Source organism: Harpia harpyja, chromosome 3 (assembly GCF_026419915.1).
Source record: "Harpia harpyja isolate bHarHar1 chromosome 3, bHarHar1 primary haplotype, whole genome shotgun sequence".
NCBI classification, from domain to species: domain Eukaryota; kingdom Metazoa; phylum Chordata; class Aves; order Accipitriformes; family Accipitridae; genus Harpia; species Harpia harpyja.
This window is the reverse complement of record NC_068942.1, coordinates 71091367-71104849: the sequence shown is the minus strand read 5'-3', so window position 1 is coordinate 71104849 and position 13483 is coordinate 71091367. Positions and strand designations below refer to the sequence as shown.

Genomic DNA, 13483 nt, shown 5'->3' with positions numbered 1-13483 from the left:
TTCATTTCAGTGTTGGTAACAGCATCCAGACTGACACATTGCATCTAGTCTTAACAGCAGGTTCAGGCATTTCATTTAAGATAATACAGGAGGCTGTAGGCCAAGTACTTTGAAGCTCAATCACATCTTGAAATGGATTCAGTATTTGAAATCAGGAGAACAAGAGAAACTGAAGCTGCTTCCTTGGTTGCAAGAAAAATGTAGGCCATATGAAAACTTAAGAGCAGTGAGCTACCCAGTGTCACTGACCCCATCAAGGCCTGTTCATTCTGAACTGGAGTTCTGTTCCCCAGAATACTTACAGGGGTTCCCAGTTTGGTATCCATTTGCAAATGTACTAAATTTGTTCTCTATTATTCAGTCCTTAAAGTCACTGTTGGAAAATTTTAACTATCTCAGGAGCCAAAACAGATGCCTAGGCAATACTACCCAAGAGGATGACAGTTACCTGCATCTTCCTGCTGGCTTTTCCAATCCCTTGCATGCTACCTTTGCAGCCATGTCTTTTAAACTAGATTGTTTCTCCTCAGGCCCCTAGACCCTTCATCAGGATACAGAAAGAATTGTGATAAAATACTGTGGAGAAATTTCTAATGGCCCTTACCATCATTTTGTTATCTTGCAGATGTTTCTAAACAAAACATTTATTCTAATTTTTCTGGAAAATAAATGTCATTACTCAGTTTCACATCACTTTTATCACAGAAAACAAATAACAAGATCAAGTACAAAAACCCTTTTGAATTGCATTTAACCTCAATCAATTATCCCAAACAGATGTGAAAGAGTTAACAGCTAATTGAGTTATGCATTATATCAGTTGGTTCGTCTAAAGTAGATAGAAGAAAGAAGAATTAATTACTTCATTTCTCTTGGCATCAACTTTTGTCACTTTTCCCTCCATATTGGGTACTGGACCAATGCCCTCTTACTGCTCGAGACCATAGGAAAAACATTTTCTCATTATCCTTTCATCTCCCATGTTAGTTTAATATTAGTTTTATGGCTCAAACACTCCAATCTTCTCCCTACACACTTATGCCATTCTTTCTTACCCATCTTTAATACTATCACCTCAATTCATACAATTTCTTCTCAAATTTCAGATCGTTGGCAATGTACTGATTTAGCCAAAACAGTCTGTTGCTACATGTCATTGCAAAAGAAAATAAAAATTACTAACTGAAGTTTGTTCCCTAAAAGAAGATAAGTCTACTGAATTCCTTCCTCTTAAGACTCTAACATGCTTCCTATGGCTTCTCACCTACAAATCTTCTGAATTTTTGTTGTTGTCCTTATTTTGCTGTTCTTCTCTATTTTGCTGTTCTTCCTCCTTCACTTCGTAGAAATACTGAATTTTATCAGTTCAAGTTAATCTTTCACAAGCTGTCTCCTTCCATCTTTTTAACAAGCTCCTTCCTCTCTTGTTCAACATTAAATCAAGACAAGCATCCGTATTTATTATCAAGAACTTTCCTGTACATCAATGAATTCTTGCACAGGAGCGCATGTCCCATGCGCCTCTCTCAAAAGATACCTGTGCAAATAAAATCCTTCATTTACGCCAAATCTCATGTTTGATCGTTTGTTCATTTAGTATGTTTTTAAAACAGAAAATAAGCTTTACCACCCCACCCATTTTTGGTGGGTCTATCACAATACTGCTCTTATCACTCCGTAGACCTCCCCTCATTAGCTTCTACACCTAAAAATAAACATAGGCATCCTTAATATGCTACAACACATTGTCACTTCTTCCCTGACTGTCCTTACTATGCCCTCTCTGATCAACATTCCTGTGGGATACGCTGTTGATGTCATTTTGACTGCAGGAACAATAGTTATTCCTCCATCTGGAATCTAAGCACAGCAAAATACAATGACAAATCCTGTTAATTGCCAAGTCTTAGCCTGTAAACACAACCAGTTGAAAGTCGAGGTAGGAGGGAAGAAGCAGGGCTAGGTTTTGCTAATATTTAAGTATTAAATAGTAATAGACCCCAGAATACTATCTCCCTTCTGTCTATACACTATCCTATGGCAATGTTAGAATCAAGACTTTCTATTCAAGGTGACCAAGCACAACTAACTTTGCCCAATTCATTTCCACCTTCAGTTTTGGCCTCACTTAGCAAGCCAATCAAGTAACTGAAGAATAGCAAGTCCATATTTGATGTGAAATTGTATGGCTGGATGACATCATAACTGCTATCTTTTAATTGCCCCTTTAAGCGTCATTATTAGCAAGCTGTAAGTTATTATTAGCAAACTGATAAAACACTAATGGCCAAGTTCTCTCACACAACAGCTTGTCCATTTCTCCAGTTATCACATAACTGATAACTTTTCCTATTTGAGTTATTCCAAAATGGATGATTAAGACCAAGAAGAATCATCCCTCTGCCTATTACTTCAACCTGCTAGATTTTGGGGAAATAACAGCACCTGGCAATCACACATTTTAACCCTGGCCAAGCTTAGAAAGTCAACAAAGATTTTAGCAAACTTCTCAATTTCTTTTTTTGAAAACAGAAGATTACATGTGAAGTCCACTGGCTGCTGCGCACTGCTTCAACAGCTGTTAAACTCAGGCCAAGTCTGTTAAGCTAGGCTTCCCACTGCTGGATGTGAAATTATTTAAACTTTCCAACCTCAAGAAGTAGATTTTTGCCAAGTTACTTCTTCTTCAAAAGAAAAAAATAAAAATCCATTTCTTAAGAAAGATTTTGTCTCTTACATTTCTTGCTCAGTGCTATTTAATGCTGCTAAACTTTTTTGCTACCTGGTCACAATTACATTGATTCTTTAAATCACACTAAAATTACTTCTACTTGTAATGTGAAGAGAGCTGTGGCTTCGTGAACCCAACCTGACTAAGTCTATCACTCTTGACCAATACCATTTCTAAATTTGGGGGGGGGGGGGGGGGGGGGGGGTGTTCTACTTGCAGCCCTGTGGTGCAGGAGAATTCAAAGACCTCAGCAACCTTGTCTTGCTATCTGTGAAGGAATCCTAAGAGCAAGGAGTATTTAACAAATACACTTGCTAATGCATGTTTTTTTATATAATATGTATTTCAACTCTAACTATTGCAGAACGAGTCAGGTGTCCAATCATGGGTGTTTAGTATAATTTTAGATGCCCTAAAATATCCAAGACATGCGCAGGACTGGCAGATAAGGGTTTGGCCATATGGACTGCACACTTTTGGAGCATCAACTTCAGACCATCTGGGATCACCTACAGCATTTAAGATGCTACTCAGTGCCTCTGTGTGTAAGGCACCATCTTTGTTCCCTTAAGTTTTTCTAAAAATCACTAGTGAGTCAGGGCTCAGGCAAAGGAATACTATCATAATGTATTTAAGTTAAAACACTGCTCTTTAAAAAGAAATGGTAGTGGAAAAGGGTCATCAAGATGACAGGAACTCAAATACTAGATTCATGAGGGTGTTATTGCTATAACAGTCAGTCTAAATAATTTCTGGATTTTTAAATCAAGTATTTCTTGACAATATATTTCTTTAATACTGCAGTATCCCCATCTACATGATGGCAGGGCACGAACATAACACAGAGTCAACACTTAAAACAGATGAGAGCGACAACAGAGGCAGCTGCTAAAGTCTAAATCACCCATGCAAAAAGCCTATGATTTATTTCTTCCATACCTCCTTCCCATGGAGACAGCCTGTCTCTTTAGTACCTTATCTATTCATTTCAGACTAAAAAAAAAAAAAAACAACAAACAAACAAAAAAACCAAACAACAAGTTTGCATGTATCCCTGCCTTTGGAAAGTATTTTAAAGAGAAGTCCTTTAAAAAAAAAAATAAAAAAAATAAAATACAGCCATGAAAACAGTTCTCAGCAGAGGTCTACTTCCATTAGGTATATAAATATTTCAATCCCAGCAGCACCATCTAATGGAGAGCTTACCAATTTTTCCCCTTCTTTAACATGACAAACATTTTATTTTGGAGGTGTTAACAACTGATACTTTAACACATGGCCTATTTAATACCCTATAAAAACTGATTAGCTACAAGAGAAGCCAAATCATTTCTCCATAGACAACAGACAGTCCCTTTTCCCCCTCACAGACATTACATTCACATACAAATTTATTAAGTACAACAGGATATTTGTTTAACCAGGAGATAAAATTTTAGTAAGATTTTAGTTAGAAACACCTTTTTAAAAAAAAAACAAAACAAAACAAAAAAAACCAAAACAGTAACTGTGAAGCAGCAATGCCAGCTTAAAAATAAAAACAGTTACCTTAAGCATGTTTAAACTTTCGCTCTGAAAGCAAAACAGAGATGTCAGTACCTCTGAAGCGTAAGGGATATGGAGAAACCTGGACCTTAACCATAGCAACAGAAGTCACTACCTACATCTGCTTAAGATGAAGTTAAGCATTCCAAGACATCTTCAGGTTGCACTTCTGCTACAAAACATACTATGGGAGATGGGTAGCAAATTATGGTAAGCATCAGTAAAGCATGTAGCATGATGACTGTTGTCAACTTCCACTATTTATGTCATAAACATTTTCTCATGCAAACAAACATGACAGAACTTATGTACAAAATCGATCTATAAGAAGTAGTATTTTTTCCTCACTGCATTTTGTCCTCCTTGTTCTTTATATAAATCACAACATTGCAAGTAAGGGTTCAACTACTTTGAACTTTTCCAATTAACTCGACATATGGACACTCTTATTCTGGAATAACTGCCTTTTTATGTATAGCTCAAAGGACTTTCAACATCTGTCCACTCTATCTCATCTCAGAACAGTCAACTAATACATTGAGAGTTCATATTAAAAAAAAAAACCAAAAAATACACCAGAAGTCTTAGTAAATAATTCTGAAAAAATACAGCATCATATTTTGGCTATATGTACAAACAGCTTGCTTTATACAAACAGGACAATTCCAAGCTTCTTCCTCATTTATTTTGAGAGAATGTCCTCAGCAAAAATACACAGAATGCAGTGCGTGGGTATTTATTTGCTTGTCCTCAATCTTTCTTTAAAAAAAAAAAAAAAATACCAAAACCAACCAAACAAACAAAAAAAACCCAAACAAACCTACCACACAACAACAAAGCAAACAAACAAACAAAAAAACACAACAAAAAAAAACCAAACAAACCAAACACAAAAAACCCCAAAACCCATACAACCAACCAACCGAGTAAATCCCCCAAAACTCCCTCAAAATCTTGCTGGCCAAAATACTGGAAGTTGCATGTCTAAATAATCCTTTTCAAAATGAAAGTGAAGTTTTAAGGAATTTGTAAGAAAGAAAGAGGAATAAGGGAAATTTATGGTCCCAGGTATTGAAAAATAGCTGGTGAAGTACAACACGCAAATAACAATAAACTTGTTTTATCTTCCTAGAGATTGCCAAGAGCATTCTTCTGCACATGCTCCAAAAAAGTGTCAAAACACCTTGCTATAACACAGACACAAAAACCCCTGCCAAACAGTATGAGCAACACAACAGCAATATCTACTAGCTGAACTGCAACATAGGATCCATTGGTTTTCCACTACATATTGACACCATGGGTGAGTAGTAAGACATATTTGCTAATCTGAAATATAGCACACCGAGATTCTGTAGATAGAAACATGATTCAACTCCTGATGGAAAACAGACAGAAAAGATACTGCTGACTTCAAGTGATAATACATATTATTAACTTCAAATGAAGTTAGCTCAAATCCTTTCTTTTTTTCCCCCCAAAATGCTAAGTTTTAGAAGGCAATGAAAATATTACTGCATCAAAGGGTTCTAAAACTGCTACAGAACTGCTAGATTTTGCACATATGCAAATCAGCAGCCTTCACTTATTTAGTTATCCAACTTCCTTCTACTCAAACTGTCAGCCAAATGACATTTTGAGAACATGTCATTTTACAACCACAAGCACTTTACCTTTGGCACCTACTGAATGTAGAACTGGTATCCTGATCAGGTTCAACCACAACAATAAAAACATTTCCAGGCAAAAGCACAATACTCCTCTCTCAAGGATGTTGTGCTGAACAGAAAAGAGGACAGTAAAAAGGATGGAATGAGAGCGCAAGTGTAGATTTAAAGACGTGTACTTCAGACAATAGTAGGGTACATTTTAGACCATCTTTAGTGACCTGGAAGAGTCTGTTAATTCACGTGGAGTGGGAGGTGGGGTGGAGAGGGAATCAAAGAAGCAGGTAGCTACAGAGAGGTCAAAGAAAAGTGGATTTGCAGATAAAAATTATTAGCCAGGTGTGAAAGTAAGTACAAGCCTGGAAACAAATATTTCAAGAGAAAAGTGATGTAAATTGAAGTAAAGGGGAAAATGCTGTCACTGCTCAAGTGCAAGGATGAAACCACCTTGGAATAAAAGTTATCCCTTAACAACTTTAAAATTACAAGAGATCTGACTGAAAGCAGTTCAAATTAAGCCACTTCTAAGAATCAGAGGAACAAGCTTGAGAAATTAAGACCATTTATACTGTTTGGCCAAACAACTTAAGATGGAAGAGAAGCACATCATGGACAAAAGCATTCCATTAGTAGCTGAAGAGCATAAAATGCAGAAAGAGGAGTCACTTGGGATGGTTTAAAGATTAAAACAAGAACAAGTTGAATGAAAATTGTAAGGCTATACTTCCAATGCAAAATCAAGACTTACATCTGCAAGTCATTAAGTTAGAAGCGACAACATGCAAGGCAACCTACTTTCAGAAGGTTCCTCTCCGTAGAAAGACAGAGAGAGGGCATAGTCAAACTGGTACAGTACACAAGATCGCCATTATAAAACCTCAAATAATTGTTCTCATTATCTCCCTCTCTCAAGTACATGGATGAGCTTACAAAACAAAATCCATTTACATTGCCAAAGTTTGGTTTATGAACTGTTAGGAAGTTATTTTAGGCACATTTATCATGTAAGCTGGTTCCATAGAATAAGAAAATGTTACTTTTCTAGAACATCCAAAGCAGAAAGTTGGGAACAAGTACAAGCACCAGAACAGCTACCACTGTCAAATTCTGTCATGCACACTCAGCTTCATATAGCACTGCATGCTTGCTGTACACAACAAGGGAAGAGTGTGAAGCAAATACTGTTTCCTGTCCCACGATGCTGACAGTGCAGAATGGTACAATGCTGTAGAGGAGACAGAACAGGATGCCTCTACATGGCACTTGCAATTCATTTCATTTATCAACAGATGACGCTTATACCACCCTGCTGGGTCTCAGCACCTCATCATTTTTGTGTCCTCAGTTTGCAGGAAAGCTCCACTATTCCCATTTTATTACAGACCAGGAAAATGGTCTGTATATGGAGCCAAAAGCCAGACGCACATAAGCCACTAGCTGCATCGAAGTTATTCTTAGAACTTCCAGTCAGCTACCACCTAACCCAAGCAGCACCCAAGTATCAGTACTCTTCTTCCCCAACACATCTTCTATGCTTAAGGAAACATCTGTCTTGACAAGGTTGATCACCTCAGCAAGCATCTCAACATCAAGTTCAAATGCACCAGAAAACAATAAATGAAACAGCAGTGGAAGAAGCATCAACAGACTATGTATCTTTCCTCATCCTGGTAATTGTCCTAACTGCTTGACTGAGACACCATGCTTCCTCTTGCTCTGTTTCTCAGGCACACTGAGTTTTGATTATTCCTGGCATAGCAGAAGAGTTACAAGAGAAGGAAGTGACACTACTCTTAACTGGCCTGTGGCTTGATGATGAGAGTACTCCCCAGGGAAGTAGGAAACTTGGATTGGAATCCCCCTTCTGCCCTTGGGACTCAGGCATGATGTCACATCACTCCACAATGCAACATCAAAGCCCCTTGTCAGTTTGGCCCTAACTGAATGACTTACAGTACACACATCTACAGGAACAACAACAACAACAAAAAAACCCCAGCCTCCAGGTCTCCTAGATTTCACACTGGTATCTTCAATGGACCATCTTCTCTTTCTTGATAGATGTCAAAGCTTGCAGGAATGAAGTGGCAGCCAGGAAGGCAATTCTTATCTTACAGTAGCATCTGCAACATGCTTTTCAAGACAGACCAAATCAAAATAACTCTTTTTGCTAGACGCCCAAGAAAGCTGTAAAGACTCATGGCATTTCAAGCTTGTCTTGAGTGGGAATATCTTACTTTATTTACAAAAATATGTTTTTCATATAATGCAAAACCCACAAAGTTAGACAAAAGTTCAGTATTACTCTAAATGTTAAATTTTTCTAATTATGAGCTTCCAGACAGTCATCATTAAAGCATGTAAAATAGAAGTTTCATGACTTTTCACTAATGTTTTTGACTGAAGCATTTGCTACATATACCATATGTGAAAGGATATGATGTACTTCAGAGCATTTAAACTATACTACAGAATTATTAGCAATTTTTATCATTGTAAATAATCTACAGAATGTTTCCACTATACATCAGAGAAATCTATTTCATAAATGATCATTTTATGATACTATAGAAAATAATACTGGAACTATGAAGCATTCTAACTTAAAGCATTCCTGCTATGCCCATTGCAATTCTAATGTCTGCAACTTGCAAAAATTCAGTCTTGACATCAAAGTACACAACACCCCAATTTTCAGTACAAGGAGGGAGCCAGGGATGGAGGCTGTCACACATGTCCAACACTACAAATGTGTTGAGACTTCACTTCCCATGCTGCCCCTGACTAGATGAACTGCAGAATGTGGAATTCTACTAAAGTCACACTTTACACATGCAGAGTAAAGCAGCAGGGAAGAACAACAGCATGGAAATCAAAAGCTTAACATTTTGGGGGAGGTGGAGAGGATTAGTGACCTACAGTTGTTGTATATAATTTTAGAGACAGTCACCCTGTTAACCTAGTTACAAAGCCAACAGTCAGTAGCAACTGAACTCACAGTGGCAACGATACTTTGCTGTCAGTGCTCCAGTAGAAAAGATCTCCAGGAAGAAAACACCCTCAAAGACTCTCTCTCTCTATCAATTCCCAATACCAAATAATCTTTTGCCTTATTTTCTCCATAAGTTCTAAGATCTTTCTACTGTATACATTCCTTACTCATTTTCTAGGGGCTTTTTTGTCTTTATTTTCTTTTCTCTTCTTTCCCATTAGAAGAAGAGGAGCACCTCTTCCTACTTTGCAGACACCTCATGATCTTTCATTGTAAGTTGCCACCCCTTTCCTTCCAATTCTCTAGTCCTTTCTCTTTCTACCTTAAAATAAAGGCATAGAAAAAATGAAATGTGTTTGTGATTTGTCAAAACAAACGCATACTGGCTTTAAACTATTCATTTATGAGGGTAGGGGCTTCCAGCAGGCAGAGCTGGGAGACCAGTTACACTCTCTTTGCCAGCCCTTCACTGCTGTTTCTATGTCACCACTTCACCACCACAGGTTAAAAAGTATAACATAAAACCTAGCATGACTACAGCACTACCTCTTGTGCTACAATCACACCTTTATTCTGTTGCACAAAAATACAGAACTCTCCCTCCCTTGCCTTCTTTTCCCCATACCACATCTTGAAATCTCCAATTTCACTCTCTCGTACCACTTTTGGTATTCCTGAGCCATACGCCAAAAATGCCAGGAGGTTTCAAATACAAGCATCACATTCAGAAAGTACCCACCCACAGGCATAAAAAAAAATAAATAAAAATGAAGCCTTGGCAATTCTTTAAAGAAACTGTGCACAAGAGCACAGACATCTGAAACCAACGTGTAATGAGCAGTCTTCAGACATTATAAGATTCGGCACCTTCAATTAAGAAACACTATTATAATAAAAAAACTAATGAAATCCAGTTATTGCATCATCTAACATATCAGAGATCAAAACGTGTTATTCTTGCAATATCTATTCATACAAAGCCAGTTTAAGATATTGGAGTAGATTTAAGTCATTCCTATTTTTAAACCGCCTTTCCATCTGCAGAACTTTGATCATCTACTTATCAACGTATTTATGTTCCAGTGATTTAACAACAGAAGTTAAAAATTAAGATTTCTGGCTTTTCGCATTTTTAGCATTGACATACCTACTAACAGAACAGCTGGACTTCAGTATTGAAAAAACATGTTCCTCTTCTCTCACTTAAACTTTTCATTATGGTCAAGAACAACGTAAAGATCTAAAATACAATGAGATCTTGAAATCGTTTAGAAGACAAACTCTATTAGCATGGACTGGTAAGACTTCATAAAGAATTTTTTGTCACTGATGCTAACTACTGTCATCTTGCACAGTTTTCCAAGATACCAACAGTAAATATGCTTACACGATGATCAAATTCTCTGAATCCATACAAGAATGGCTTCTCAAAATTGGTATCATCAAACTTAATTGCAGAAGGACTTCAGGAAAGCCTAAAGACTGAGTCATTTAGCACCCTTTTTTGATTAGAATTAATTTGCTTGGCTACTGAATGCACCTTACCTTTCTATATTCTAGGTCCAGCTATTATTGGAAGCTTCTCATCAAGTCATATTTCAGTAAAACACCTACCATTTTCACGTTGGAACAAAGCAACTTTTATAACCTCATAGTGCCGTCTGCTTGCAATGCCCAAAGTCATGAAACATCAATGTTTCCGTTATCAAGCTTTATGACAAGGGGTTTCCCAGTTCAACCATAAAAAAACCTTTGATTCAGTCAAAATGTTCAGTATTTCTCACCTTAAAACAAAACCCCTCTCCCTAATCACAATTAATAACATTTACATCTACGTTAATCCATACATGGTGTGTATGGATTGCCATTTATAGACACGTTTAGCCAAATGGCTCATTTTAAAGAGCAACATACAGCATATGCTATGATCTCTTAGTTCTAACTCTAACAATCAGTGTAGCCTTTAAATCCAGGCTTCCCTGCAAGTCAGTAGCTATTTTAAATACAGATTTTTACAAACTATTCCAAATTACACTATTGCATTTGCCTAAGCTAAATACCACTAGTACACCTTCACATCATACACTAAACTCCTTTTCAGTCTATGAATGCAAGTTCAGATTAGTGCTCAATAATGCTATGCGCATTCTACAGGACAAGCCTGCAAGGAAAAACACACAGTTCTACTGAAGAAATAAAAACCGCACAAATTACAATATACAAGGCTCGGTTAGGTCTCAACAAGCTACAGAAGTCACCGACCCAAGAAGACTGCAAATTTCAAATTGTATCACTGGAACTTCCCACAATTTACTACTACAGAAACAGAAAAAGATGAAAAACGTCCTAAAGCATGGTAAAGATCCACACAGAGGTGCACATACAGTGTTTCACGTCACAGACGAGCTCCGATCGGCAGAACATGAGATCGTGCCTCTTCAGCATTAATACCGTTTCTCTTGTTTTTCCGCAGAAAATTCATATCTTAGACAGTTGAAGATACAAATAAATCAAGATGTAAATGCCTTACCTTCCTATTTTACAAGCCACTGCAGTTCTCAAATTATGAGTCAGTCATAGGTTCATCTGCAGAGGAATGACTCAGTATAAACTTTTAAACACTCGTTATTTTTTCTAACCTACAACACGGTAGTTAATTTAACGTATTAAAACGCGGTGTCGCGAATCAGCGCATAAAATGAATGGCGTGAAAACAAAACACTTTTCTTTCCGCTCACGCCAGGCAGACGGGCTTATAGCGCAGGGCCGTCGTCGGCAGACAGACTTTACACAAATATAACTCCTTCCGCACCGATTAGGGCCAGCTCCGTACCAACGGCACCGGATTTTCCCCGGCGGCGGCGGCGGCCGCCGAAGTCCCCATCGCACGGGAGCCGAGCGGCCGCCGGCGCAGGCACCGCCACGGCGGCGCAGAGCCGAGCCGAGCCGAGCCGGAGCCGCCGCAGAGGGCAGCCTCGGGAGGCGCAAAGTTGCGGGGGGCCCCGCGCTCGGCTCCCAGCCGCGGCGGCTGCCGGCAGTGCCCCTTTAAAGGCCGTCGGCCCGCCCCCAGCACTGCATATGGAGGGAGCCAGGAGCGGAGCGAGGCTTCTGCATTCAAACGACACATCAAACGCCGCAAGCGCCGCCGCGCCGTCCGCCCGCCCGCTGCCGCACGGCTCCGCTCCGGCCTGCCGGCCGGCCTCCCCTCTCTTCTCCTTCCCTCCCCGACACGCACATACACACACACACCGCGGGGCGGAGGGGGGAGAAAGCAAGAGGAGAGGAGGGAGGGAGGAGGGGAGGCAGAAATAAGTAAGTGAAAAGGGGGCACCTGCAAAGCCCTGGAGTGCGAGTGCGTCCGGGCAGGCAGAGTCCACGCCGCCCCCGCCGGGGGCTGATCTATCCCCGGGCACCAGCCGCCGCCAAGGTCCCGGCAACAGGCTGCGGGTGAAGCGCGCTCGGCCCCTGCCTGGTAGCAGATGCCTCGTATCAGCGCCGCGCCGCCACCTTGCCCCCCGCCGGCTCCGCGGGAGCACCCCCACCCGCCCAGCTCTCGCCGCCCGCCCGGCCCCGTCCCTCTGCCCAGGGAGCCCGTGTGGGCAAGCGAACCCGGCCGGTGCCGGAGCCCCGAGCGGGAGCCGCCGCCGCCACGGCGGCGGTGAAGCGCCCCCCCCACTCCCCCCCCCCCCCCCCCCGCCTTCGCCGCCTCACCGCGCCGCTCCCCGGGGCGCGCCGAGCCCCGCGGACGCCCTACCTGCGAGCGTGTGAGGGGAGCGGGGCGGCGGGCGGCAGCTGGAGCCCGGCGAAGGCGACCGCCAGCCCGACGGAAAGTCCCTGCCGCTCTGCGCCGTCTCCCCCCGCCCCGCACTTCCTCTCCCGCCCGCTCAGGCTGGAAATCCCCGGCGAAGCCCGCTGCTCTCCCGGCTCCTCCTCACACACCGAGGGGCGGGCCCGGCTGAGCCGCTCAGCGCGCAGGCGGCAACCGGGGGCCGGGCCTGCCCTGCCCGCCTGCCCCGGCTGCACCTGATGCTGCCGTTACCCCCTCCCCCCCCCGCCGCCGCTGCCGCCGCCGCGGGCACGGCCCGGGGTGAAGGGGCCCCGCGCTCCCCGCCCGGCAGACGGAGCCCGTCCCGCCCGGCGCCTACCGGCCCTCCACAAGCGGCGAAGGGGGCGCGGGGTGGGCTGTGAGGAGACGGCGCGTCCCGCTCGGGGCGGGGGGTGGTGCCGGGGTAGCCGTGCCGAGGCTCGCCCCGCCGCTGCGGGGGCTCGGCCTGAGGGCGGGCGTTGCTGCGCCGGCCCGACCGTTTGGGCACTGGGGGAAGGGCGGGAGCGCTGAGGAAGAGAAGGGCGCGGGGGATGGCGGCGGGACGCGGGGCGCCGGGAGAGAGGGATCGGCGCGGCGGAGAGCCGCTTGCTTTCCCCTCTCCGCCCCGAGGGGGGTGCGAGCAACCCCGCACAAAGGCTCGCCTCGAACACAATAGCCTTTATTTGAAATAATAATAATAATTTAAAAAAATGCCACGGGGAAAGAGGGGAGGGAGGAAAAAC

At 42.2% G+C, this 13483-nt stretch overlaps 1 protein-coding gene across 17 annotated transcripts in view; it reads right to left on the bottom strand.

Annotated features, from left to right (window-relative positions):
* Positions 1–12830, bottom strand: part of TRAF3 (TNF receptor associated factor 3) — a 73728-nt gene extending 60898 nt beyond the window's left edge. For 8 of the 17 annotated variants that reach the window (XM_052783222.1, XM_052783236.1, XM_052783238.1 and 5 more), the window contains exons 1-3: positions 12690–12830; positions 12267–12404; positions 11466–11521 (exon numbers count right to left, since the gene is read on the bottom strand). The gene's annotated coding sequence lies outside the window, so the exon portion shown is untranslated. The remainder of the gene's footprint in view (positions 1–11465; positions 11522–12266; positions 12405–12689) is intronic. The other 9 variants (XM_052783225.1, XM_052783228.1, XM_052783229.1 and 6 more) reach the window with 4 other exon arrangements.
* Positions 12831–13483: the final 653 nt, after the last annotated feature.